The 27,365-nt window shown below is 45.1% G+C and overlaps 1 protein-coding gene across 11 annotated transcripts in view; it reads right to left on the bottom strand.

Annotated features, from left to right (window-relative positions):
• BMP2 (bone morphogenetic protein 2) overlaps positions 1-27,365 on the bottom strand; it is a 237,078-nt gene that overhangs the window by 14,045 nt on the left and 195,668 nt on the right. For all 11 annotated transcript variants that reach the window (XM_042814420.1, XM_042814411.1, XM_042814442.1 and 8 more), the window contains one exon: positions 14,549-14,656. The gene's annotated coding sequence lies outside the window, so the exon portion shown is untranslated. The remainder of the gene's footprint in view (positions 1-14,548; positions 14,657-27,365) is intronic.

The raw sequence follows: 27,365 nt of genomic DNA, 5'->3' as shown, positions 1-27,365 counted from the left end.
CTCACAGAAGTTGTTACACCCAGAGCTATGACTCTCTCTCATTGCATGCTGGCAGGCTACATCTTCATGAACCATAGCACTCCCCCAGAGGAAACCCTCAACATCATGGCCTCAAGTTGCACCAGGGGAGGTTCAGGTTGAATGTTAGGAAATACTTCTCTGAGAGAGTGGTGAGGTGCTGGAAGGGGCTGCTCAGGGAGGTGGTGGAGTCACCATCTCTGGAGGTGTTCAACAAGTGTTCAGATGCTGTACTGAGGGACATGGCTTAGTGGGAAATATCGGTGGTAGGTGGACAGTTGGACTGAATGATCTTAGAGGTCTTTTCCAACCTTGGTGATTCTGTGATTCCGTGGAGATTTGGGTGATACTTAAACTATAGGTATCTGGCTTGTGCTAGGGATCACAGCAAAGGATCATGCACGGTTCCCTGCCATGCTGAACAAAATGCAGTTAGTCAAGACGAAGCACAGGCATGATCAGAAGAAACCCACTCACATTCCCATGCCAAAACAACCCTTACCCCAGGCAGTCCCTCACACCAGGATGACAGAATCAGTAGATGTGTCTTAAAACAGTTTCCAGCCCTCCCTGCCAAGAGAAGCATTAATCAGAATGATTTGAAACACCCTGAAACAATTTCCCAACATGAGGGGGGGCTGAAGCCACTGCTTTCTGTGCTGCAAGAAACACCTTCAACCCATGGACATACAGATGCAGAAAGTAAAGGATGGGGTAAGACAGTACTTCCACACTCCACGGGCATCAGCCACACACAAACCTCATGTAGACATTTCGCTGGGCATGGTGTCACCTCCCCCTGTATTACCTGGCTCTCACTGCACATTTGTCCCCAGCACACTGTGTCCCATTAAGACCTGAGAGCGATCAAGGAGTTCTGAGTGAGGGAAGGAAGATGGACTGTTTCAGATTTCAAGACATTCATTTCTCCTTTTTATTGCCCAGGTGTCACCATATTAGAAGCTCAATTTCCTGTGCCCACCTGAAGGTCTACAAATGTTCTTTACTGCCTCTATGGATGGTTTTTATACCTGGAGTGAAGTTTGCTAATAATTGCAATCAGATCATAGATACAGACCTAGATTTTTCTATGGCAACACAGAGCTTCTTTCTGTCTGATTGTGCATCAGTATAATACAGAACACTTTCTGTTTTAGTACCACTTTTGCTGACAATGTTTTAGAGCTTCCGTTTTAAGTCTTGGAGAGAAATAGGAAGTCAGTCTGGAGAACCTACAGAGCTCAGCTGAAACTATGCTGACTCAAAGCAGCTGAAGACCATCCTGAATACATTTGTTACAAGACCTTGGCATTTCTGGGACTAGTCCTTGATAAAACGTGACAAGAAAATTCAGAATCTATTCTTTAAAGACAGCCTCCCCTGAGTCTCATGCGTGCCCTACCCTCAGAATTTGTTTTGAGCTTGAAAATATTTTTCCTTATCAATGGTTTGAGAATGAAAGTTTTAACATGCAGGAAATGTCAATATTTGGTTTTGTCAAGTAATTAAGGCCTCCTTTCTCCTGCTTTTGAAAGACTTTCTTCCCCCCAGAGCAGTTATCCCAGCAACACAGGGGAGCACTCCAGCTTCAAAGCAGGTTGCACATCCACCAAAAGCACTGCTCTGGACACTTCCCAGCATGGCCCCATCTTCTTCAGGCAGCCACATCCCAAAGCTGCAAGGGCGAGTTGAGGAGTAGTGCCACACAAGTGCCTGCCCTCTATCAGGGGCACAGTGCTGCATGTCAGCATGGTCTGGCTCACGACTTGCCCTGCAGCCTGCTGCTGAGGATGCACACGGGCAGCTGCAAGGCTGAAGCCTACGAAGGATTCACCAGTACCAACTCCAGCAAAAGCCGTCAGCAGAGAGATCCCTGCAGGAGCTGACATTGCTGTCTATCTAACTAAAATGAAGTATCAATAACCTAGCTCACACTTGATGAAAGAGCCTTTCTGAATTATTTACTGTATGTCATACTTCAGGTTTTAATTTCAATATATTGTGAGATGTACAATAAATTATTTAGAAGTGTGGCAAATTAAAATGTAGTTTCAAATCCAGCTGTATTTTCTCCTCTTAGGTTTACAGTCCAGTTTTCAACGATGTTGTGCTGATCTCTTTTTGCTAATGGTTTTTCAGCTAGACAGGCACAGAGGCATACAAGTTTTCCATTGCAGCAAATCTTATCCAGCTTGAATTATTTAACAGCCCATCCTCCCTGAGATAAACTAATGAAATACATCTTAGGCAAAAGGGTCAGTGTACCTGCAGCAGGCTAGCCCAGGAGCCTGCAGTTGTTTCCCAGTCTCACCCAGAGGTATGCAATGCTCTGAGGGCTTTTTACCTCTCCTTTAAATTTTTGTGCATCTTTGTCAAATAGCTACTTTGAAAGCAGCATTGGATTTTCCATTTCTTCCTCTTCCCTTTCCCAGTCAGTTTTGCAGGAAGATGTAGCTGGTGTTTAATATGTCCAGACACATATTTCTTTGTGTTGGGGCAACAGTAAAGAATTTTCTCTTTTGCTGTTTGGAGATGGCATAGGTTCTCTAAAGGAGTTGTTGCTCTGTCTTGCAGCTCATTTTTAGACCAGCCTTGTGAAGTTCTTCATATCCTCTCGTCAAGGTAATTTTCATCCTCCTTATGGCAAGCAGAGTAAGGAAACAGATTTCAGTATTCCTCCTTTAGACCTCCACAAAGATGTGTCTCTAGACATGTGCCCAAGTGACAGCGATTCACGCATTCTTCCTTAGTGGTAACATCTCTGTAAAACTACAATCTTCAGAGCAACAGAATACACAATATTCAGTCTTGAAGAATGGTAAGTCTGAGATCCAATATTTCCTGACGTGTCAGAGCTCACAATAGAAAGCTTTGTACTGTTTGAGGGGAGAAATTCCAAGTTTCTGTCCGTGAAAAAGCCTAAGTTCTTTAAAAATCATGACATGTTTATGCAGAATAAAACAATTTTAGGTCAATTTAGGACACTCAGTGCCTCTAAAATCTGTACTGCTGCATCTGATAGCAGTAAGTAACAAAAACATTTTACAATACCTACTATGTTTAAAACAAAACCTTCAAAGCATTTGACACTTATCCAGTGCTTTAGACAACATCCTTGCTTAGGCCCTTGTTAGCAGTTTTGTTTCAAACTAAATCACAGTTTAGTCCACAGTACTAGTCCAGAGGTATGATGATGATAACTGCTCCTAGCTGAGACGCTCACTACAGAAAGCTTTGGAGGACCAGGGGTAATGTTCACTTTGCCACCAGAGTCAGCATGGCATGAAAGAACGGGCCTTGGCAGAAATGCAGCAGAAGGGAAATGGAGCAGTTCCCAGACCCCAGAGCTGCTGCTAAACTGCTAAACACCTGACACTAAAAAAGGAAAGAAAAAGTAGTTTCCTCTGGTTTCTCGAGAACCAGAAACTCCGGATTTCTGTCAGCCTTAAGAAAGCCTGTTACACATATCCTTACAGACAGATAATGGCTATGGATTCCTTATCTCTGAGAACTCTCTGGCTGGAAAAGCCTGGTTGAAAGGTGTGGCATCCATATTAATATTAGTCCCCAAGGTGAGAAAAAACAGAGATTGGTTTACTTCTTCCTTAGGGAGAAAGAAGGTGGTAGTAAATGGGACCATGAGCTGACCAGGGGTTCTCCAGCTCAGGGAAACAGCCCATCAGCCTGGGATCCTGTTACATTCCGAATGTACAGCAGGTCTCATTTAGGACCGCAGGCACGTCATTCCTCTCCCTGCACTGCAGTCTCTATACTTTGTTATACTAAACACTAAGGGAAATAGCTACCAGGCACTGTATATCCCCATGTATATACTTCAGGATGTGCTCGCTATCCCTGTTGCCTGAGTACAGTACAAAATAACAATTGCTTGATATTACAGTAACACTAGCAAATTGTGCAAGTCAGCAATTATGTTACATTAAAAGCTGGCAAGATTCTTGATAGTCTAATGGGGTTCCAAGAAACAGGAACCATATTGCAATCAAACTGTGTTTCAGCTGAAATACTTGAGATTTGGGTTTCTGAAGAAAAAGTTCAAATTTACATAAAGATACAGCTGACTTAAAACCTTACTTTTCACCCCCCAAAATAATTTCAGCAACAGATTTTCCCATTCAGCTGTGTTGTATTGCAAGGCTGCTTGTTGGACACCTTTCCCTTCTACTTCTGGTCTTACTTTTGAGCACAGTTCAGATTTTATATCTGTTTTTTTCTTCTTTTATCCAGCCCAGCAATCATTCAAGTACACATATTTTTTAGAACTAAAATTAGCACTGCATGGACCATTAGCATGGACCAATTGTGTTGGCTGAAGTATTTTACATGCAACAAATAAGGACAGCAGCATATGCCTGAAGTTACTACTCAGAGCTTAATTAATACCAGAGGTTTTTCACCTCAGTATTAATGCTTTCCTCTTGAATTGAATGGGACTTGACCTTGTCACAATAAGATCAGGGCAAGTATGTGAAAACAGTGTTATGATATCAAAGCCAAAACAAAGGTATGTCATCACATGTGTCACAGGGGGATGCCATGGAGCTCTCTTACAGAAGTAAAATAATGTCAGTGTGACTCCCAGTAAACCTTCTGAGCTATCAAGCTACTGCAATGGGAGAACATGGTTGGGGGCCAATTTCTTTAAATCCCAGATGTGGGCTAGAACCTTAGATGGAGTAAATGGGCTCCACTTGAATGGGGTTGGACAGATTCACATCTGGAGGTCTGGTCCAATGCAGCCAAACTGAGGAAAGTTGTATAAATTAAAATACCATGTCACTGAAGGGCATATAAATTCATCATCAGTGTGCTCGGGCATTGCTCCCCATACCTCATTGTGTAAATAAGGCCACATCATTTTCATTTGTGGGTAAAAGCTCTCAGTTCATCGTGCCCCTGTCCAGTCTGAAAACCCCCACTTAAGGCTGGTTACTTTTCCACCTGATGCTTAGCTGGAAAAGCCTCACTGTGAAATCACTGTTCCCGTCAGCTACTGCCTCCAACGAGGGGAGTTTCCCCATGACCCTCCCCTCCCCTTGAAGAATTAACAGTACAGCCTTAGAAGGGGATTTTCCAGTATAAACAGACCTAAGCCAAACTCTTCTGCTGGCCTCTCTGTGCCCCAGCCCATATTTGCCCCATGTATAATTACCTGTGGATTTCACCTAGAAGACAGAGGATTTCACTTATAGCCCCAAATAGGCAGGCTCTGACGTAATGGCAGTCTGAGGAATATAGGTCAGGGAGGTGGCCTGGCCACTGGAAATGAATTTCTGAAGCAGACTGAGCAACCTTGTTAGAGGGGAAGATAGTAATCAGCAGTGGTCCTCGGATCTAAACATTTCACCTCCAACACTCTTGCAGCTACAGCCCTCATCTGTTTCACTTTCCTATTTTAAGTTCCTGACTCACATCCTAAATATTGACTTCTATTTTTCTGTTAGCACTAGATTTTCAGCCTCCATATTGACTTTGACTGTACCTATGGTTGATACTAAGCCTCTCGGGTCAACAAACTTTTATAGCTGTTAGCTGCTCAAACCACAGCGGGCAGGAATTGGCACTATAGAACAGTAGCTAGAAGCAATATTATTGGGAATTATAAATTATTCCTCCGCCTGAACTTTTCCTCTTATTCACATAGCTACATTCATTTTTAAACATGTGGCAAATGAATTGCGCAGAGAAGACAATTGGGACTCTGTGACTTTGGGAGCACCCCTCACCACCAGCAGGCATGGATTCTCTTCTGGGAACGGTGGAGTAACACAGATGAAGGCACAGCAGGGGTACAACAGCATAATCTCAGCTGGAAATACCTGTGAGGACGGCACCCACACAGAGGATCAGAAGCCCCAACTCCATCACATGCTCTTAATCATCTCCTTTGGCCAATATTTTAGCAGCACGCATACTTGAGCTGTTGCAAGGAAACATCAGAGAGCCCTGACCATCCATCATCTGTAGAACACTCAATGTAAGAAACAACAACGTTATTAAGAGAACATCACGGCAGCGACAAAACCAAGCCAAAAAGTGAGGAAATGCAACAATTAAGATTAACTTATGCCTCACAGCAGAATATTTTTCTGCAGACAGCATGCTGTTTTTTTGCACAGGACCCAAGCTCAGAGTGGGGAGCATGAAAAGTTTGGGTAGCCACAAACTATGCCAGGTATTCTGCTGACCCAGGAGCACTGGGATGTGAGAGGAGCAGTATGTTGCTGCATCCCTGCAGAGGTGTGTCCCCTTGGGCGCTGCCGTCCCCAGGGACGTGCCTGTCACATGGCCCTGCACAAAGAGCCCAAAGAAAGTGCTGGGTTCCTGCCGGCCCCCTCCATCATTCAGCCACACCACCAGGCAAAGCGCAACCCGGATTTATCTTACATTTTAAGCCCATGCCATGTTCAGTTTAATACTTTCTAAAAAGTGGTTATCACTGAGGAAATGATTACTGGGTTGATAAGCTATGAATGACTTATTCATGCCGTGTTTTCAGTGCTCCATCAGCCTGCTAGATCTCGTGCTAGCGTTCCAGTCCTTCCCATACTGATTAATTTTTCATGTGCTACCAGGCCTTTTTCAGGCAAACGCTGCCAAACTAATGTAATCTGGCCACGGAGTAAGCTATTTCTTTCCTTTTTTGTTTTTCTTACCCCATACCTTGAGTGTAAGCCTGTGGAAGGAAGGAAGGGTCTGTCAGAGAACCTGGGTGATATTTGTGATTTATTATTAATTGCTGGCACAGAGTCCCTGTGGGTCACCCTCTCTACATGAGGCAGTGTGGCGATGCTGTGCTGCGCAAAGCAATGACGAGCACAGGGCTGCCCCACACCTTTTACCTGGGCAAGGGTGGTTTTCCCCCCCCCTAATAAATAGGAAGGCCAACAAAGGTTGGGAAGATGGAATGTTCGGTGGGGGAATCTGCAACAGACACTGTGCAAGTGTCTGGAGCTGAACTCAGAACCACACAGCACCGTAATGCCTCTGCCCAGCCAGCACATTACCATTCCCCTAGCCCTCAGGGCAAACCTGAGACACATGCTTTTCCCTCACCTAAAGCCTGCAGAACTACACTTTTCAAGGATTTACTGCTTAATCGCAAAATTCTGGCTCACAATTACACTGTGTTCTCTCTGCCAAAGCACATACATGGGTTGTAATCAAAGAGTGTGTTTTTTTTCCCATCCTCCCTCCAATTTTGCCACGAGGTGGAAGAAGCTGATGGGCTGCGCTCGCTTCCCCTTGCTATGCCAGGTAGAATACATGCCTGCTCCCAGCAAGCTGCAGCTCAGACCTGGTGCAGAGACATCCTTGGGGATCAGCCCTGGGGCCTCCAGCACCAGGCAGCATCATCCCACCTGCACCCAGCAGCAGGAGCAGGGCCAGGAAGTGCAGCACAAGAAGCAAGCGGTATATTTCTCCAGTTTGGGTTCTTCATTCAAAGGCTATTCTTCACTATCTCCTTGATGTAAGGAGGCTGGGACTTCTCAGAGTGAGGACAATTAAGAGCAGTTTTCATTTGTAACCCAGAAACTGATGCCTTGAACACAACTGCCCTGTATGTCAGCCCCTGTAGCAAGTATAAGGCCCTCTCCCAGCATATTTGTGAGAATACCCTCAGGTCTGTGGCAACACCAGCAATGTAAATGTGAATGCTGTACGGACACTGCTCAGAACTCAGAACAAAAACCCAGAAGTCTGATCAGTAACTGTTTCAGCAGAGATTCCCAGCCTGGCTTGAACCAAGTATTTCAGCTGTTTGAGTTTTACTCCTTCTCTGCACAATGAAAAGGCAATGAAAAGGCAATGAAGGCTGCCTTCAGCATAGCACTGTGAGGATGACCACAGTGGGATTTGGGAGGGACTCAGATGTACAGCATACAGCTACCTAAATGAAATCCTTCTGAGAGAAATGTAGAGTCCTTCAGCTTCTACTTCCAGCTGTACATTACTGCACCAGCAAGATGGAGTGAGATAAGCCTGTTGTCTTATCCAGATCTCCACCAGCTGATTAGCTGGCATTCTGACTGTGCTAAGCCCGCATACTTACTTCTGTGCTGCCCCTCTGTTCTGCAGGTCATGCGATTACCGAACATTTTAAAAGACAAGACAGGACAAAAGAACCAAAACTGAGAGCTCTGCAAACTACCTGAGGCCATCACGGTCCCCAGTGAGGCAGCCCAGCCTGCTGAGCACTCCTATCAGCATCACTAGAGCTGCGAACAGCTCGTCCTTACCCATCACTCCACACATGGGAGCCTATCCCCTTATTACCCTCACCCAGGGCCCTGACCTCAATTATTAACCGCGTTTAGCAAGGACATTATTAAACCTGACTCTCTGCTCCCAGATGAGCTATCATGTGTCTCTCTTTAACCCAGCAGGAACCTTTTTCTCACCCCATGCCCTCCTTATTACCCTTTAATGTGCCCTGAAGCCTCTGGAGCAACCCCATCAATCCCAGACAATAACATTTCTAGAAGGACAGTGGAAAAAGCAGAACAACCTATTCCTGAAGACTTTTTCCTAACTGACTCCAATGCAGCTTTCCATTTCTTTTCTATTTTAACCATCCATCTCTAATAACAAATCCCAAAATCCAACAGGCTTCTCTGGTCAGAAAACTGCAGAGCTGCAGCTTAAAGCATATTACTACTCTTAGCAGGACATTGGCTCTTTACACCTGTGAAAACTGATCACAACTATCCATTATGATTAAAAAGCAAATAGATGTTAATAACTAACTACTAATTAGCTCACATTTTAATCGCAGCTTTTATCCCAAACAAAAAAAAGGAGTGCCACTGAAACGTAAAATAAAATGTCAGCAAATATCTACACTTCCCTGCTTGGCTGATGCAGCTTGCAGCACCCTGATGCCATGAGTGTACCAGAGGCATTGGGCAATGCTCTCTGCTCCCTGCTTCTCTCAAGCTCTGGCACAGCAGCAGCTCCAGCAGGCCGCAGCTGGGGCATGGGTCTCGGTGTCAGCTAGAGCCAGCTTATGGAAGCTTTATTTTAGAAGCAGCTGGAAGAGCCCACTTGAGGCTGTTCTAGTGGCTGAACTGAGGAGACCTCAGCAACCTCTACACCTATTTTCTCCTTCCTTGCAGTGATGAGAGCTGTGGTGCTCCATGTTGGTGCTCAAGGTCAGGTTGGATGGGACCCTGGACAGCCTGAGCTGGTGGGGGGCAGTCCTGCCCGTGGCTGGGGGTTGGAATTGGATGGGCTTTGAGGTTCCTTCCAGGCCAACCTGTTCTACGATTCTGTGATTCTATTATCTCTACTCCTGTCTTCCATTGTCTTCACACAGTACCTAGCATCACAAAGCCCTAAAATCCTTAAGAGACCCTAGGGGCTGCTAGACTGCAAAAAATATTATGCCAATGGACAGCTGGAAAGCACCAAACATTCATTACACCTATCCTTTGGCTAATGTTAAGAAGCTGAAAAGCACAGCAGCCTTCAAGTAAAACGCTACTACTGAATATTGCAAGCATGACGAATGTTTTGTGGATGAGAATGCTCCCTCCCCTCAAAATATTTGTTTTGATACCCACAAAGTAGTATAATGTCATTTAGCGAGGAAAATTCTGGCAGTCAATGCACAATCTGGCAGGGCTACAAGTACTGTAGGTGTTATGATACACACGCAACATGTTTTACAAATAGAAAGTGGTTTCCAGAGTTCTTTAATATATTCTAATTTCCCCCACCTCTGCCCAAAAAAAAGCTGCAGTTATGAAAATACTGTTGCATACTGAAATATTAAACTAGAAATCTGGAGAGAGTTGTTTTTTTTAAAAAAAAGCTCTCTTTTCAGCTATTTCTTTTTCTTTCTTTCTTTCTTTTTTTTTTTAAGGCAGGTATGTTTTTAGCAACTTAAACAGGTTGGGTTACCCACAAGAAGTAGTAATTTTTCCACCTAGCAGATTGAGGTATTCATACCCTCTTTAAACATTTCTAAATTTATTCTCCAGTATTATTCAAATAGAAATATTTGCACCCTGTATACCCTGAATTGGATAAAACCTTTTCAGTATTAACCCATGGGTAGAAACCACACAAATGAAGATTAACAAAATGTACCTTCTTTGAATCCAAGCAGCTTCTGGAAGAAATTCTTCCAAAAATCCATCCTACCTCAATTAGTTGTTGATATTATATATTCATTTTATAGGAGAATCTCGCTGAAGAGCAAAGCTAGTACCTGTACAAGACTGACTCCTTACCTGAAGAACTTGCTAGCTAGTAGCCACATGAGTAAGAAGCTATTAATCCATTTTACAGAATCAAAGAATTATTAAAATTGGAAAAGATCTCTAAGATCATCACGTTGACCATCACCCAACCCCACTATACCCACTAACCCATTTTGCTCAGTGCCACATCTCCACGGTTGTTCAGTGCCTCCAGGCACAGTGACTCCACCAACTCCCTGGGTAGCCTGTGCCAGTGTGTTACCACATGATTTTACAGGTGGGAAATCAAAGAAATAGAGTGAATGAACTTCTCATGGCCACCCGTAACACCTACAATAGAACCAAGCACTGAACAGTTTCCTCACATGCTAGCCCCAAGCTTCAGAGACGACGCAAGGCTCCCTTCCTCAGAAATTGCTTCAGAACCTTCTTTTGAATTCCCAAGGTGCAGAAAAGCTGAGTTTGCACTTTTCCAAGTCTCTGAGGTCATCAGCTTCACTCCCAAGTGAAGTGACCACACTCACCTTCGGGAACAAAGAGCATTCAGGCATGAGCAATGAGTCATGTCTGTTTGTCAATAACTGCTCCATCCAATACATGTCTGTGCTTTGTGTGTGGGTACTTCCAAACCAGACCTCCACATAAAATCACAGAGCAGAGACTTAAGTGTCATGGAATTGAGTAAATCTTGCTGCCTTGGTCAGCACTAACTACGCGGTGTACATTTGCACAGCAAAGGTGTGTCAGAAATTTCCTCTGAGAACCTGAATGGCTGGGCATATATGTCTGCAGTGACATCCAAATCCAGTGTCCTAACAGTTGGGTATTTTCATGATCTAAATGAAGACGTTTCCAGCTTGTCTGAGACAACAATCTTGAGGAATGACACTATTCTCAGCAGAGTGTCTTGGGATGGGGGATTAGCAAATAGGCATGAGTTCCCCCCTGGGATTCCAAACCTGTAAGAAGAATAGCAACATAGAGGAAAACTGCAGTCTATCATGAGGCTTGGCAAGCTGGGGTATCTCAAGCATGAGAGGAATTCTGGGAGCAAGACCTGGAAATGACTGGGCTTTTTTAGGATTCATGACCTGTTTATTTCCAAAGCCTACAAAAAGCACTGCACTCAAGCCTGATACATTTGCTCTGCAAGCCTTTCCAGTTACAAAGAGCCACACATGAAATGTCTCCCAGACAACTTTTAATTTCAACACATGAAGCAGCTGTGGGGGTTCATGCAGGTTGTGACAAGGGAGAAGCTGTCATGCAGCACTGCTACTGGACAGGTGGTGAAGTGATACTCAGAATGAGGCTGGAGGTGGCAGCTGTGCCATCCATTGTGTATTGTAACCATAAGGTCTACCTCTAGCCTGAGGACAAGAAAGGAGAGCAGAAGTTGGTGCAAATTACAGGAATTACTTAAATAATGCTTGCTAGAAAATTACATCCCCATTCTGCCGTTAGCCTGCAAGTAGCTCCTCAGACAGCAGAGTAACTCTAAAATAAAGGAGAAACTGAGTGATTGTGCCTTTAGCATTTCTTACCTGCTTGCAAATAGCCTCCTGTGTTTACAACTCTGCTTACTGGGTTGGATCCTCATCTGGCCAGCCTCTTATAGGTGAACTCAACAAAGCTGATTTCATGTAGCAGGAATTCACGATTTACAAGAATTTGCTACTAGTTACTACAACTTGTTGTCTGTCGCCAGGACCTTTGCTAGACTCAGTAATATTGATTTCTCATGCTATTTCCCATCTGCTGCTGCTGCACAGGTACCACAGACCATTGTTTATGAACACAGAGCCAAGTTTTGCAGCACCTGTCCATTTGTGAAAGATTTTGAGCCTGTCTCTTCACCTTGAAAAGTGGATCTGGAGATGTAACCCTGGCCATCAGCCCCATCTCCAGCCCAGCTGAGTCCCAGCCCAGCAGACCACGTGGCTAAGTCCCAAGGGACTTCAGCATGTGCTTAAGGGCTCTGCTGGATCAGTTCCTTTGCAACCAGTCCGACTGCTTTGTTAGCAGTGCTGAGCACCAGGGCTGAGCTCCAACAGGAAATAGCAGCTTCCCTTTGAAGTCCTGCCACTGATGTTCACGTAGGTGGGACTTCAAAGAGGAGCCACCGCTTCCCCTCCCAGTATCGGAGGCCCCAGTGTTGGAGAAGCAGTAGTGCTGGTTTTAATTGCATTAAGGGATGCTTTAGGGCGGACGATTCAGCCTTTCTCAGTAAAAGGACAACTTTGAAAGGTTCCCACCTGCTGGCAATAGACCCAATGAAAGGTTCAAGCTTCTAGTTTATTCTGAAGCTGTACTGCTGGTCGTCATAAGGGCCCCTTGACAATTGGGATGTGGATGAGGAATGGGCAACCTCAGCTCCCATAATAGAGGGCACTGGAATGAACTGACCTCAACAACAGTTACATTGAGCCAACACCACAAGATACACCCACAGGCAACCTAGATGGCTGATTCTGCTGCTGACTGACTGTACAATCATACACGAGAGCACCTTCAACTTCTCTGTATCTCTTTTCCTTGAGGGAAAATAAAGCAGAGAAGTCTTCATCCTAAATGGTCTAAATAAACTCAAACGATTCCAAAACAGGACTCCATCTTCTCTTTCTCCACTTCTACAAAGACTGACAACATCTTGCAAAGATTGACTTAAAGCTTCTTTAAGTCTTCAGCCAGATCAGAAAACTCTGAGAAGCACTGAGTACTGAAAGCACTAGAGAAGCAGTCAGTATGACCAAGAAACAAAAGAAATGATATTTAAGGCTTGCGCTGATCTGCAAAGCTCTTCCATGTCCATCATGTTGTTTTTCTCTTACCTGGACTTCACTTCATAACTCTACATTCCATGTATTTCTATATTCAAAAGCCAGCTATGCAAATACACGTGGATTCAGAAGGTAGGTGAGTAATTTCATTTTGTTTGAGGGCTGAACACTTTGCGGCCTCATCCCATCGAGTTCAGCTGAGCTTTGCTGTTCAGGTCACTGACTTGCCATAATCTGGTCATCTCACCTGACCATTTCACATTTTGTATTTCTGCACACAGCACACTTGCTCAGTGCAGAACAAACCTGAGTCAGCAGCAAAGCAATACAGCAGTGGGGAGCAATAAGAGGAGGAAGTTTACTCCATTGAAAAAGCAGAGAGGTACTCCAAAAGTGCAGAGAGATCCTGACACCAGACCCCTCAGGCTGACAGGAGCAGCAGTATCCATACAGTGTGACAGGACTGCACTCGACCACTCAGAAAATCCCAGATCAAACTCTGATGTCTGTCCTAGTGTGGAGAATGGCTGAAAAGTCAAAAATGGCAAATGGCTGAAAAATCATTTCTGGCTCAGGAAGAAAAGATTAGCAAAGAAAAATGCAGCCATGTGCCTATGGTTTTGCTTATCCAGCTCAACTGCAGGACAGCTCATATAGAAATTCTTAAAAATTTGCCACTTTTTATCAACACAAAAGGTTTTTTTTTTTTTAATATATTTCTTCTAAAGATTTAAGCTTTTACAAAAGTAAAAAAAAAAACAACACCAAAATGCCACTATTTTCAGCCCATTAAGAATTCCTTGGATTTAGGAGACTGGGGATTTAAATTGCTTTTTTTTTTTCTTTTTTTCTCTCTCTTTTTTTTTTCCCCCTGAATATTTAATTTTCATTTTCCACTGAGGGTGAAAAAAATATTCTGGCCAAGCGTAGGTTTCTTTGCAAGGTTGAGAAGGGCAAGGGGGAGGAAGGGGTGCAGTATTTTTCCTTAAGGACACAAACATTCTCTTATAACTTAAGTCACCGCTGCACTTGTGAGCCTGACAAATTTAGAGGACTTAAAATCAATCAATAAAAAAAGAGCTTGACCACAAAGGAAGTTCTGGTCAACCCTTCAGCTTTACATCATAGGCAACATTTATTTTATCACAGCCTTACAAAAATTAAAATAGAAAAATGCATCTTCTTGGGAAACAGTAGTTATTTTCTTCCCCCGCTCAGATATTTTTATAAGCCCAGTTCCACCAGCCTCACACTGAGGCTGAGAATCACCTTATCCTGCAGGGCAGACCATTTATTTAGAGGCAAGATATTATGTCCCAGGCAGGACACTAAGATGCCTCCACCCAACAAAAACTCTACTATGTAGCTGAGCTGGACCAACCTCCATCCCAGGTCCAAGTCTGGTTTGAAGCATAACCCATACTGTCTGGATACTAGCCTCTATAAATAAACGGGCAAGAAGGTTTGGAGAAGAGGTGAAGCCTTTCTCATTAGTTGCAAGCTAGGAAGGAAGTTGTACCTTACCAGAGACTGCAGGAATTCACAGCTCCCTCCTTCCCTTAATAGCACTGCTGGAGGCAGGCAGGGCAGAGCAGCCTTACAGGGATGGTCCAGCAAAATAGCCAAGACAACCTGTGAAATGAAATACTGCACATGAGTAAGGGTGGCAGAACTTGCCTGACAGATACCTTTCTTGCTGGCTAACCATAACCACAATTTATAGCTGTTTCCATTAAATCTTAGCAAAATGACACAACAGCACAGAAACTGAACTGAATTGCTGGCAAAAGTAAGTCTTAGCCCATCCTTGTTCAGAGAGCTGCTTCTGATAGTCTGTCACCTTGCCCCTCCCAATGTTTTTTGGTTGTTTATACTTATTGGCTTCAGCAGAACTTCTACTGGGAAAAGGTTTCTCAGGTCCAGGACACTTCTGGTCAAAACACACATAAACACTGGCCACTCAGAGCAGCCAATGGTTTCAGCATTCTGCTGGAGTGCAGAAGCCCTACGTTTCGAGGCCTGATACACATCAGGGAGCTAAGCTTGGATCTGCTAAACCCAAGAGGGATATCTTAACCCCTAGGCAAGAGGCCACTCTTGGATGCTGCTTTCCTGTCGGAGTCATTTGAGATTGGATGTAAGTAATAAAATATTTGCTGGTAACAGTGAGACCAGTTCAGCAGCCCAGAGGCCAGAACACTGAGCCAGAAAGAGCAGGAACATGATGCTGGGTCTCCCGTATGCCAAGTGAGTGACTTGGCTATCAACTGGTTTACTGTGGTAATGAGAAAAAAAACAAAACCTTTATGGATCCTGTGTCTTTCAGGCAGAATGGAAAAAACTTGAAATCTTGCAACATCTTGTGCAACAGGAGAACCATTTCCTAGCCACTGCTATGGGGGGTAAATCTGCAGCGTTTATCACCTCTTGTCTCCAAAGTCAGAACCTGGCCTGCTGCCTTCCACCCTAATTCAGAATGCACTTTCATCTCTAGAATAAACACCAAGACATATCAAAAGCCCTGTTGACAGTACTGCTCTCATTTTCTGCTTTAAGAAGTTGCCAAAATGCACAAAATTAAACTCTCCGAGTTCACAGTAGGCTGTTCTGTCAGTTTATCCAATTGGTAACATAATACTATCGTAACCTCTGTGATTCTCACTCTTCCTTTTTCTTTCCCCTCCCCCCTTCTTTCTTTCTTAAGCGAGAATTTCCCCTGGGAGGGAACACATTTCCCCCCAAAATTCAATCGTGGCATCAAATTTCAGATCTACAAATATAAATCAAATCCCGTTCCTCTGACACGGAGGAATACCGCATCGCACGGCATGCTGCGGAAGCACTGTGTGCCACAGCAGGTAACCACGGCTAGCACCAGGCTAAAGGAGCTTCTCAGGGAATACTCTCTCAAATTGCAGGAGTTGGAAAGAAATGTTCTCTGCTGCCTCTTACCTGCTACCTAAAAAAGCACGTTTGAGGGCTAGCCCTGTACTTTTTGTGTTCTTCATTGATCCTTTCAGAACTAAAGAGAAATTTCCTGGCCTCCAAAAATATGGAATTAAGTCCTTCCTTATTTCATTAATGAAAACATGAGCAAAATAAGCAGCACCATTTAACAAACTGCAATTCTGTGGAAAACTTCTAGGAAAACAGAAGCAATGCCAAACATTTCTCTAGCACCAGAGTTCCTAAGCAAGGAAATATATCCCTACAGTAAGACATGCACGACATTTCCAAACGACCTCTGCCTGAAATCAAAGTGGAACATGCCTTACCTCAGTACATAATTCATTCTTAATCTATTAATGATGTGACTCATTAACATATTAGTAGTAGTAGCGGTGTTAATAGTAGTAATACTGCTAATAATGTCATGGCAGTGCTAACAGGTTTGAACATGCCAGTTCTTCTACATGCGTAGATCAGAAGGTTTTGTGACCCGGTACCGTAGAGAGGGGAAGAAAATAAGTTTGACAGCCTTACCAATTACTTCATGGGATGTCTGTTATTACCTCATTATCTCCCTGTATTGTCTCTTCTTATCTGCCTGAGGAATCACAGAAAATCTAAATGTGTGATCATAAGATTGTTCAGGCATGAGATCCCTGATGATATCTTTGCTGGACAACAGGATGAAGCCCCAGAGAATGTTTTTTTTATACTTCTTGAATGTTTCCGTTATTGTGCAGTCAGGCACAAAACACCTTTGCAGGACATGCTGGGATCCTGGAGAGCTTTCTGTTTCTCTGCACTGCAGGAATAGACTTTATGAAGTCATTTCACAGACCCTGTCAAGAACTACTGGGGAGGAATTACACACAGCATAAGAAAAGCTGTTGCGTGCCTGGTTTTCTACCCAACATTTCCCTACTTGGATATCTCACTTAAAAGGTGTTTGAGAAATTGATCTCTTTGTTTGGGACTTTCAGACACGCAATTCCCCTGATGCTGAGGCAAGTCTGGTTCACCCACCAGGCTCAGCTGGCATTTCCACACAGCCAGCAAACCCACAGAGCCCATCAAAAGCATGCTGACCTAGAGCTGAGCTCTGCCTGAGGTGCAGACACATGGTGTTCGTATTCTGTGAAGGAAAGGTGCCTGCATAACACAGTCAAGAGTTATGACCTCATGATTTTGATCTGATTTATCCTAAGCGTAAATATTACTTACAAGATTTAATATAAAATCCAGATTCTGATTTTAAGTAACCTTAAACATCTCCTGCTTTAAGAACTCAGCCTTAGAGTCAGGACATTCCCTGGTTCTACAAAACTGGCTAAAAAAGAAAACTTGATGGTATCCCTAGCTTCACACATAGCCACAATCTGCAAGCACAGGTCTTCCTCTGCTCCTCTGCGGTCGAGGAGGTGAAGATGAGCTATCCCATAACATCTTGCCATATAGCCTTGAATCCTGTATGACTCGGAATAAGAGGAGATGGAAAATAACTTCAGCAGCACAGTGTAGGAACAATATAAAGCAAGACTGCAATTATCTTCCTGCTCAACCCTTACAGTGCTGCAATGAAGTCTCTTCCGTTCATGTCTCATCTACATGCAAAGGTGCATCTTGGAGTATATCTGAAGAATGAATGCTCTAAGGCCCTCACTAGAAAAAAAAGCCAAGTGGTACAGGTCACTTAGACACCAAATCAACTGCATTCATGTGTATATCCAACGGTAACCAGTGGTTTAAAAAAACAAAAAAAAAAAAAAAAAAAAAAAAAGCATTCCCTAACCAAAAAATTCTATCAATGCAATTTTTCATGTAAACCAGGCTTAAAAATAGTTCTTAGAATAGCTGCCAGGAAAACTTTCTACCTTTCCAAGGCTTCCCCAAGACTCACGGTACCCAGTAGGTCTTTTAACCTCCATCTCTGGAAATCTAGGACTAGGAATGGACCTATGTCCTTGCGATGGTGCCCACCAGCCTCAGGATCTGCCCAGAGATGCTCAAAACCCAGGAAACTCAGTATTTCAGAAGAAGGAAAACACCATAAGCACAATTTGTCCACCTTTCAGACGGCAGTTAAAGGATACCCATTAGGGCTGACAATCACACTGTCATTCCGATACCGTTCACGTAGAGCTCTGCACTCCAGAGAGCAGCTGGAAGGGGGGTCTGCAACTCCATGGCCAAGGCTGTTGTGGGATAGCTGGAGCCACACCAGGAGCTGTTGATGTTTACCTTTGCAACTGGTTTACCTAGCTTCCACCTGCTGGCTTCTTGGAGCCCCCGAACTATTATTATTGAGGAAACTGTATTAACTGCTACGTGCCCAAGTAAGTAGACAGGCTCACCCACAGGGAATGGGAAAACAACATCTCAAAGGCCAATAACTCCTCCTCCCTTTCCTCAGGCTCACATTTGTTTTTGAAAGCAGAACCAAAATGAGGCCAGGTCGGCCCATGCCAGGCAGGAGGGACACGGCCCCAGGATCTTCCTTGCCTGCTTTTCATAGCTTTGCCCAAACCACTCAGACAATGGGCTGAAACCCACTAACTGCACTTGCTGGAGTAACTCTGCAACCTTGCCACTGCTGTCTGCCTTCCTCCTCCAAACTAAACAACCCCCCATGTCACCAGTGGGGTGAAATACAGCACGTGAAAGGGGAATCTACACCTCACTCCTCTCTAGAGCAGGGGACATCTTCCCAGTGCTCCTGCGCTGTAGGAACACAGGTTTTTACATTCAGGCCGCTTTCACAGAGGTTCCTGAGAGGAGAGATCCTAAACTGAAACCACATTGCCCAGTCTGAGCCAGAGCCTGTTGCATGAGCTCTGTCTGCTCCCCAAGCCTTTCCAGTACTGATTGCTTTCCGGCAAGAACAGTGGGGCTTACAGCTCCCGGGAACCTGCCAGCACGGAAACAGGGATGACTAACAGCTCACAAGCATCCACCAGAGCTTGGAGACTCCCTTCCATCTGTCCAGGTCTTGGTTGGTGCAAAGTGGTCTGAACGGCTCTTTGTGTCTCTAGCTGCTACTAGAGAAATATCTTTCCTCTTTTTCCTCTTTTTTTTTTTGTCCCCCATAGAGAAGCTGTTGAGACGTGCTCACCATCTTGCTCTTTTCTGATAAACCTTTCGGCATCCTTCCGTTTTCTGGTTATTCATTTGTTACCACTGAAATCTGATTCCCAATCTCAGCCTCCTCTTATCGGCCCCTTTCACTGAGGAGTTCCAAAGCAATGGGTTAGTTTTAATCTTTGCGCTCTTTCTCTGTCCTCGAGGCCTTGTTTTTGCTGGGGAAGGAGGTGAGTGATAGGATGACGTTTGTGGGGGGAAGGGGCTGCCATCCATTAACTCACTGTTATCTATCTATTCATCTTCCCAGCAAGACAAAGGTATGATTGTGGCTCCAGCTGACAGACCTGCGCTGGCTTCACTCCAGCTCCCATGGGTCACAGGAGCAGCACAAATACAGAGACATGGCCCGAGCACAGCCTAGTGCCCAGAGAAAGCCCACTGGGCTCTGTGCTGAGGTCTGCGCTCCACACCTGTCCAACTGATGCACCCAAGCTGCCCCATCTTGCCACAGGCTCTCTGCAGTCAGGTGCATAAACCTGCCATGAAAACTTGGGACTGATTCTGCACCACCCCAGCATCCGGCAAACCCATTTTGGGCTGTGCTCTTATTTAAGCAATTATATAGGATATAGGGTGCTAGAACATGAGTTCCCTTATCTCTGTTTCCCACATTACACCCTTTCCTAAGGCAAATTGATGCAGCCCCATTGAAGCTGAGGCACTGATTGACACCAGCTGAAGATCTGGCCCTGATTCTGCCCTGCCTCGCCTCTGGGCAGTCATTTACACCTGTTTGCGGTGCACATGGCGACCAGCAGCAACTGCTCAGAGCTACAGAGCACCGAAGTCCCGTCCCATCGCCTTCGCAGCCCAACTTGCCACGCACCGAGCAGTGGCATGGGGCCCAGTTCCCCTTACATCTCAGTTGGTTTTGGCGTTGCACATAGGCATCCTCTCTTCAGCTTCTAGTAAACCCAGAGATTGCTGCCAAATCTCATGAAAGAAAAAGTTGTGACCCAGTTCCTGGAGGGTGACCTAGTGTAAATACCTTTCGGTGGCCTGATGACACCCTCCTGAAATCGAGAAGTGCACTTGTCAGTTTGTGAAGCTTGGAGCCAAAAACCAGTCCCAATCCAACTTAACATGCTGAATGCCTTTTCCTTTCCTTGCACACGCAAAATCCCCAGCAATTTCCGGAAGAGTTGCGGTTGTGCAAGCCAAACAGGGCTTGGCTTATTTTCTGAATCATCAAAATAGTGCCAGTTTGCATGGACAACATCAGCTTTTGAGCAAAGCTTGCCAATTCTGAAAAAAAGCTTGATGCCTGAATTAGACCCCAGTTCCATGCAGTTAGCTGGCTTCCCCAAGTTGCTCCTGCAGCCAGCTTTACCATGGTGGCTGTGGAGTCTTCCAGGGGTTCTGCAGCCCAACCTCCAGGCACTGCCTGAAATACACCTGCAGGAACAGAGGTCAAACTTCTCTCTACCATTTTACCGATTTCAGTGGCAGCCTGTCTGGCTTGGTGCTGTTTGGCAGCATTGGAAGAGGCTGTGCAAACAACACCAGAGCTGGACGGACACCAGCAAACATCTTCATGATTTCTGCTTTTCTTGGAGACTTCCAGGCATGACAGTCACTCTGTTTTTTTCCATTGCCATCCTAAACCCAATTCTGATCTCCAACAAAATGTATCTAGCATTTACATCTAAGGCAACATGGTTAGATCTGTGGGTTGCTTTGGGCTTCTAATTTCCATGGGGATTTGCATAATAAAATACAGTAATAGGCTGGGCATGTAGAGCGAGCAGTGGCAGTGAGCCAAGAGTTAATGAGCTCTATTGCAGACTCCTTAGCTCTGGACAAGTCACTCGACCTTCCCAAGTCACATCATCCCATCTGTGAAATGGGGATAGTAATACTTGCCTCACAGGGCTGTTGTGAGGATTAATTAGTTACTGCTTGTACATCACTTTGATGATCTTAAGAACTACATGCCTGCTAAGTATTGTTATTATATCATGGCTGGGAAGACACTGCAGGTAGAGCTCAATTCCGCCCCTGGAAAAAGATGCGTCTCTCTCCACGTCCTGTCAAATCAGCTGCTGGGCTTGCGCAAGGAGCATTTATATCACTTTGGTACAAAACATCCATAGGCACCTTGCTCCTCTGTGGCTGCCAAATCCTGGATGTCCTTTGCACGACATCCTGCTGGAAGTCATGTGATGCACCCACCTCTCTAAACATCTTTGAGCAGAAGCCCAACAATGAGTCCTTCTCTGTTCCCCCATGCCAATTTCCCTTAAGATCAGCAAACAATTCCATCAGGCATTTCAATGGTGACCTCAAGATCACAGCTTGGCACATGGTGCAAAGCCCATGGGCATAGCTGAGGCCAGCCTACATGGGACAGGGTGCCCAGCCCCACAGCAGTACTCTTGCACACAGCAAAGCCATGAGGGCTGCAGGAAACTGGAAGCCTGCAGAGAGAGACACAGGCATGTGTGCAAACATGGCTGGGAAAAGTACATTCCCCTCACCTAGAGCCAACCCCTCAATGGGCACTTTCTTGCTCAGCCTTACTTACAGCTTTCCCATATGTTCTCTGCTGAGTGAGGCTCTTTCTCCTCCTTAGCTTTTGGGCCCAGATAATACAAAGCAGGGCACAAAGAAAAGAATTCCACCATCTGCTCCGGACTATGGCTCAGGATCATTAATAGGCTCAAGCCAGGGTACCCAGCTTACTCCAGGAACACATAGGAATTATGCATCCAAATTTCAGTGACATTCAGTGGAAGTCGGCCAAATGGCTCCCTTTGATTCCTTTGAAATCTGAGCCATAACCGTCACTGTATCTCAGACGTGTGAACTGCTCAGAGAAGGCTCCCATATAGATTAGGCTGCGATCAAAGACTTCCACTAAAGTGAATTTTATGAAGACAGAGATTTGAGGTGAGGTTAACCAGCAGCAGTATTAGCTGCAAAAAACCCTCCAAACCAGCAGGTTTGAAGGGGTTAAAGAAGAAAGTTACTTGGGTAGATGATGAACGTTAACTATCATTTTCAGTCAGCGTGCAATGACTAGTTAACAGGGCTTATCATCCCCAGCTATGCGAGGAATTACAATAAATGCCTGAAATGCAAGCAGGTTTCCGGCTTAGGTAGGTAAATAATAGAAGTCACTATTTTTGTCTGAGTTGCAAGAATTCCCCTTGACACATCTTCCCTCCTCCCCACTGTACCACGTCTAACCCCGCTCCCTGCTGCTTGGCAAAATGAGGTTCTTTCATGCATCCTCGGGACTTTGCTTTGTCTGCAGAAGCAGCCGACTCATGATTTCCTCTTTGGTGGAAAGCAGGAACTTACATTTTCTTCATTCATGCGTTTTAAATACTTTCACAATGTAATGACCTAAGGATGAGTGGAAGGAGATACGAGCAGTTCTGGGATTGTATGATTTCTAGGGGAAATAGGGCAAAGCAAACAACTGGAGGATGATGCCTGTACAAACCCTGGTAGCGATGCTTCCATGGCAAAAGGCTTCTCCTCCATCCTGTGCAGAAAATGCTTTCCAGCTCCTCAGTGACTGCTATTCAAGCAGCCATTGGAGACAAACACTGATAGAAACTGTAAACTTTGGATAACACTCGGTAGGAAATAGGGAATCAAGTCATTAGTTGCATAGTTGATTCTCATTTACCCCAAGGCCATTTTTACTGCCCTGGCATAGCCAGGCAGTGACTGGCCCAGCCTCTCTCAGATGCTCCTTGGAGGTTGGTGGGATGCAGCCTCCTCACACCAGCTCTAGAGGACACCGAGCTCCCACCTTGGGAGGTGAAGCAGGCTGGAATTCCACGCCTCACGCAGTCCCACACTGATCTGGCTGGGCTCCAGGCACGCTGTAAGCCTGTGACTGGGAGAGTCTGGTGGGGATTTGGCAGTGCCCAGGAAGGGTTAACCAGCGCTGGGCTCAGAGCGCGTCCTCCCTCCCGCTTCGCACACGCTGTATTTCTTCCCAAAGTGAACATACGAACACTGGCATGCTCCCACACACCGCCTTGGCTCTCCTCCAGGAAATCATAACCCAGCTATTTGGCACACAAGGCCACAATTTTATTTACACAATCAACTTCTTGATAAACATAATACTTACAAAATACACCACGCCCTAAAAATAAGAAAAGAAGAAGTAGGGGGAGAACATGCAGTAACCCAAATGTCTTGGCTCAAAGGGCCAGCCCCCAAAGAAATCACCCATGGCTATAAGAGGGCTTGCCTTGTTCTTGAGACAGGATCCTGCAGGGGAGCACAAAGGGCCTCCCTATAGCTAGTGGCTGCCAGGAGGATTTGAATCATAGAATCATAGAATTGCTCAGATTGGAAAAGACCTTACAGATCATCGAGTCCAACCACAACCTAACCAAACTATCTATTTGAGCTGACCCAGGCAGGTTTGCTCCTGGACAGTGGGGAGTGCAGGCACCCGCTGCAGCACAGAGCCCTTCCCTGGTGTTATCGCTGCTCACAGTGCTCACAGTGAGCATCCCTGTTCCCCTGTCTGGGAAGAGGGCCCTGCTTTGCCAATATCCTCTGAGCTAGCCTCATGTCCTGCCCTCGTCCTCTCCTTGACCTGATGCTGCGTATCTCTACGAACATCATCTTCAGCTCCGTGCCCCTTAATCACTCCAACCAATTGCAAATGGGAGCTGTAGATTTTCATCAGGCAAGGAGAACATTGCTGATTTCCTGTGGCAACCAGATTTTCCAGAGATATGCTCCAGTTTGCCAGAGCAGCAGCCAAGTCAGCCAGGAAGCCAAAACCTCCAGCAGCCTCCAGGGCCTTTGGTGAGGTTCAGCCTAGGTGTCACTTCGCAATGAATGGAGAGGCAGAGGCGCAAACTGCTTGTACATGGGGTCACCTGAACTTGGCTCCACCTCCTTCACCCTTTCAGATCATATTCCTCCCTTGGCCCCTTTAAAGCAATCACCTTGCTTGGCTGCTTGTCCAATGCCTCAGCCTCACACCATTGACTCTACAAACAGTGGAGAGCAGGGCAGAACCTGGTGCAAACTTTCCAAGAGCTGTGACAGATGCTCATTGTGCCAAGCTTCAAAATGCATCAAGACATCCACAACAACACAAGGAGATGCTTATCCGCAGCCTAAATCTCACTCAAGAGAAACTACACAAGGAAAAATAATGGGCCAGGGGCATTAAATTGATTTATACTGGCTGAGGATCTGGACAAATCTGCTTTATTCCTTACAGATAAAAAGATCTGCCTGAGGCTATTGAGCTTTTTATAGTTTGGGAAACAAAGATTGATTTTTTTTTTTTTTTCCACAAATAGGAAGAACCACCTTCAAATACCAGAGACACACTGCAATCATTTAGACAGATAAACATCTTGATTCCTAGAGATAACAGGAGCTGAATGGTTGGCCTCAAAACCAAGCATTCGTGACAATTCTTGAAACAAGAATGTTATAACTCTCTATTTCCATAAAAATTTACATGTGGCTGCAGAGAAAAGCATTCTCCCTTCACAGCTGGGTAATGTGCCCTCACCATGCTCCCACCGCCTGGCTGCAGTACCTAAGCACCTGGGGGTGGGTGCTGCCTGCCACAGATTTGCTTCTTTTTCAGGCTGGGGAGAGATAACATGGATTCACACAAGCAGATGGTATAATGGAAATTTCTTATTCTATCCAACACAAAGCAATTACTATGTGTGTACTCCCTCTCCAAAAGGCAGCAGCTGAAACAAGAGCTACCAAGACAAATCAGAAGGAGAGCTTGCCCTTTTTGACCTGCACCTTGGCATACAGGGTCACAGCACAGAAGGACCCTGAGCCTATTGCAAAAGGCTGATGCAGCTTCTGCCACCTCTGAGCATGTTGGTGCCACCTGACTCCTGTAGCACCCATTCTCTCAGAGACTTGCACAATAACGCAACATTTGAAAATAGTAATTCAGATGCCTGCTACATATTCAGCTGTCCATGAACAAACAACTGTCCTTGTGAATCATCATTTCAAATATCAACTGTTCCTTGATTTCTTCAGAGTGGTCACCAGCAATTCTATAGTAGAGTAGTAACACACAGAATCATATCACAGCATCATAGAATGCTCAAAAGCTCACCCAGTTCCAACCCCCAGCCACTGGCAGGGCTGCCCAGTGCCCCTTCCAACATGGCCTGGAGAACAGGAATGGGGCACCCACAGCTTCTCCATGCAGCTGAGCCAGGGCCTCACCACCTCCTGAGTAAAGAATTTTCTTCTCACACCTCACCTAAATTTCCTTCTTTTAGTTTAAGATCATTCCCCTGGTCCTGTCACTATCAGACCATGTAAAAAATGAGTCCCTCTCTTGCTGGTAAGCCTCTTAAGTACTGGAAAGCTGCAATGAGGTTTCTTCAGAGCCTTCTCTTCTCCAGACTGAACAAGCACAGCTCCTTCAACCTTTCTTCATAGGAGAGGTGCTCCAGCCCTCTGATTACCTTCATGGCCCTCCTCTGGACCTGATCCAACAGCTCCACATCTTTCTTGTGCTGGGGGCCCTGTGTCTGGACGCAGTACTCCAGATGAGGCCTCAAAAGGGCAGAGCAGCAGGGGACAATCACCTCCCTCACCCCTCTTGCACTGCTGGTTACACATCTAATTGTTTCCGCTGCAATAATTTTAATGTACCTAAGAATCATGTGTCTGACCTAGAGTCAATCTGTATCCCCTGTGAATGCAGAGAACTGAGTGCCTCAGATGCAAAAGCCAGAAGGCAACATCTCTCTATTTCTAAGTACTAAAATCTCAGGATGTCTAAAGCCAATCTTGAGATTATATGTTTTTGAAGGCTAACATGACTGCTGTCTTACAAAAGAGAAACAGCTCTCAGAATGTAAGTAGTTAAACATAAGAAGCGCGATAAAGTGGCAAACCTACTGAACTGGATTGCTGAAAATACATTCTACAAATAGCCATCTGTTAATCTTAAACAAAATGCATTACATTCAAAACTTAAATGTTTTGTCAGAAATGACACTTGGATCCCAAGAACTTCAGTTGCATGTACCCACTACATACACTGCTGTCACTGCCTTCCAGCTCACGCCCATGCTGCTGACTGTGTGCAGATTCCTGTGCAGACACAGCAGCTGCAGCTTTTCCACAAGGCAAAAGTGGGTTGAAGAGAGCCTACAGCTCTCAGTCTAACCACTTCATCTAGCACAATCCATTCAAGAGGGATGACGCCACTGGCTAATAGCCTAACAAATCTCTGCACTATTGCTCTTCGTGTTGCATGGGGAGACAACACTTGCAACTGTTTGTAAAGTTAAAGCTTTGAAAAATTGAGTGGCCATTGGGAGAACACAGTTTGGAGAAGTGACCACCGCCCATTCAGAGTAATGTGGGGATGAGGATAAAATACGAGTGATCTTCCTGCCAGCTCACCTCCACATCTCACACCACAATTGCCCTTCTCTTCTCTCGCACTTCTGCATCTGATACAAAGATCAGGAAGAGCCCAAACAAGAGCTGCCATAGGAAGGACATGGACCTTCCAGCTGAGGGACGCTTCCAGCAGAAGCACTGCTGGTTTCTCAGAAACAAGCTCCAAATCAGCCTCATCACGCCTTAGAAGAGCCACAGGAGGGCAAGATGTGGAGGAGGACTTCAAGGGTGCTTTCAAATGAACTGAATCAGAGGTTTACCCAACACCGCTCTTTCAGAAGTTTCTGAATAACGCACTGGCTTCAACCACTGAAAAGAAACAAATAAATGAGCTGGCAACTTTCACAGGGAGGAACCTTGAAGACCAGTTCCCAAGGCCACGCCAACCAGCTCAGTGTGACAGCATGCAGGAATGAAAATAGGTAGGTAACATTAACAGAAATACACTGAAACTTAATAACAGCAGCTTGTCAGGACATGCACAAAAGAGAAATGGCTCATAATAGCTACAGCTTGTATTATGAATGTTTCATAGCCATATGGCTAAGAGAGCTGCCTAAACTCAGCTGGTGTTTTGTATACGCCGTTGTAAGACATGGTTCATGGCTTACCATAAAGCGAAAGTCCTAACATTTGTATTCAAGACAGACACCATTCCTCTTGTCAGTCAAAAATGCCTTAGAATAACAACACACCAATGAACAGAGCCTCTAATAAGCTAAGGATGTGTCCTCCCTTTGGTGTAAATCAGCAAGACTCAGTCAGGGCAAACAGAGTTATCCTGATCTGCACCAACTTATGTTCCTGCTCCCCTGTATTACCTGCTCCTTGGTTCACTCATAACTTTCACGTGTCTATCAGTAGT

The sequence above is a fragment of the Centrocercus urophasianus genome, unplaced genomic scaffold (assembly GCF_019232065.1).
Source record: "Centrocercus urophasianus isolate 14NV4802_14NV808 unplaced genomic scaffold, USGS_Curo_1.0 seq_10, whole genome shotgun sequence".
NCBI classification, from domain to species: domain Eukaryota; kingdom Metazoa; phylum Chordata; class Aves; order Galliformes; family Phasianidae; genus Centrocercus; species Centrocercus urophasianus.
Note: the sequence above shows the minus strand (reverse complement) of the source record. Positions and strands in the feature narration are given on the sequence as shown.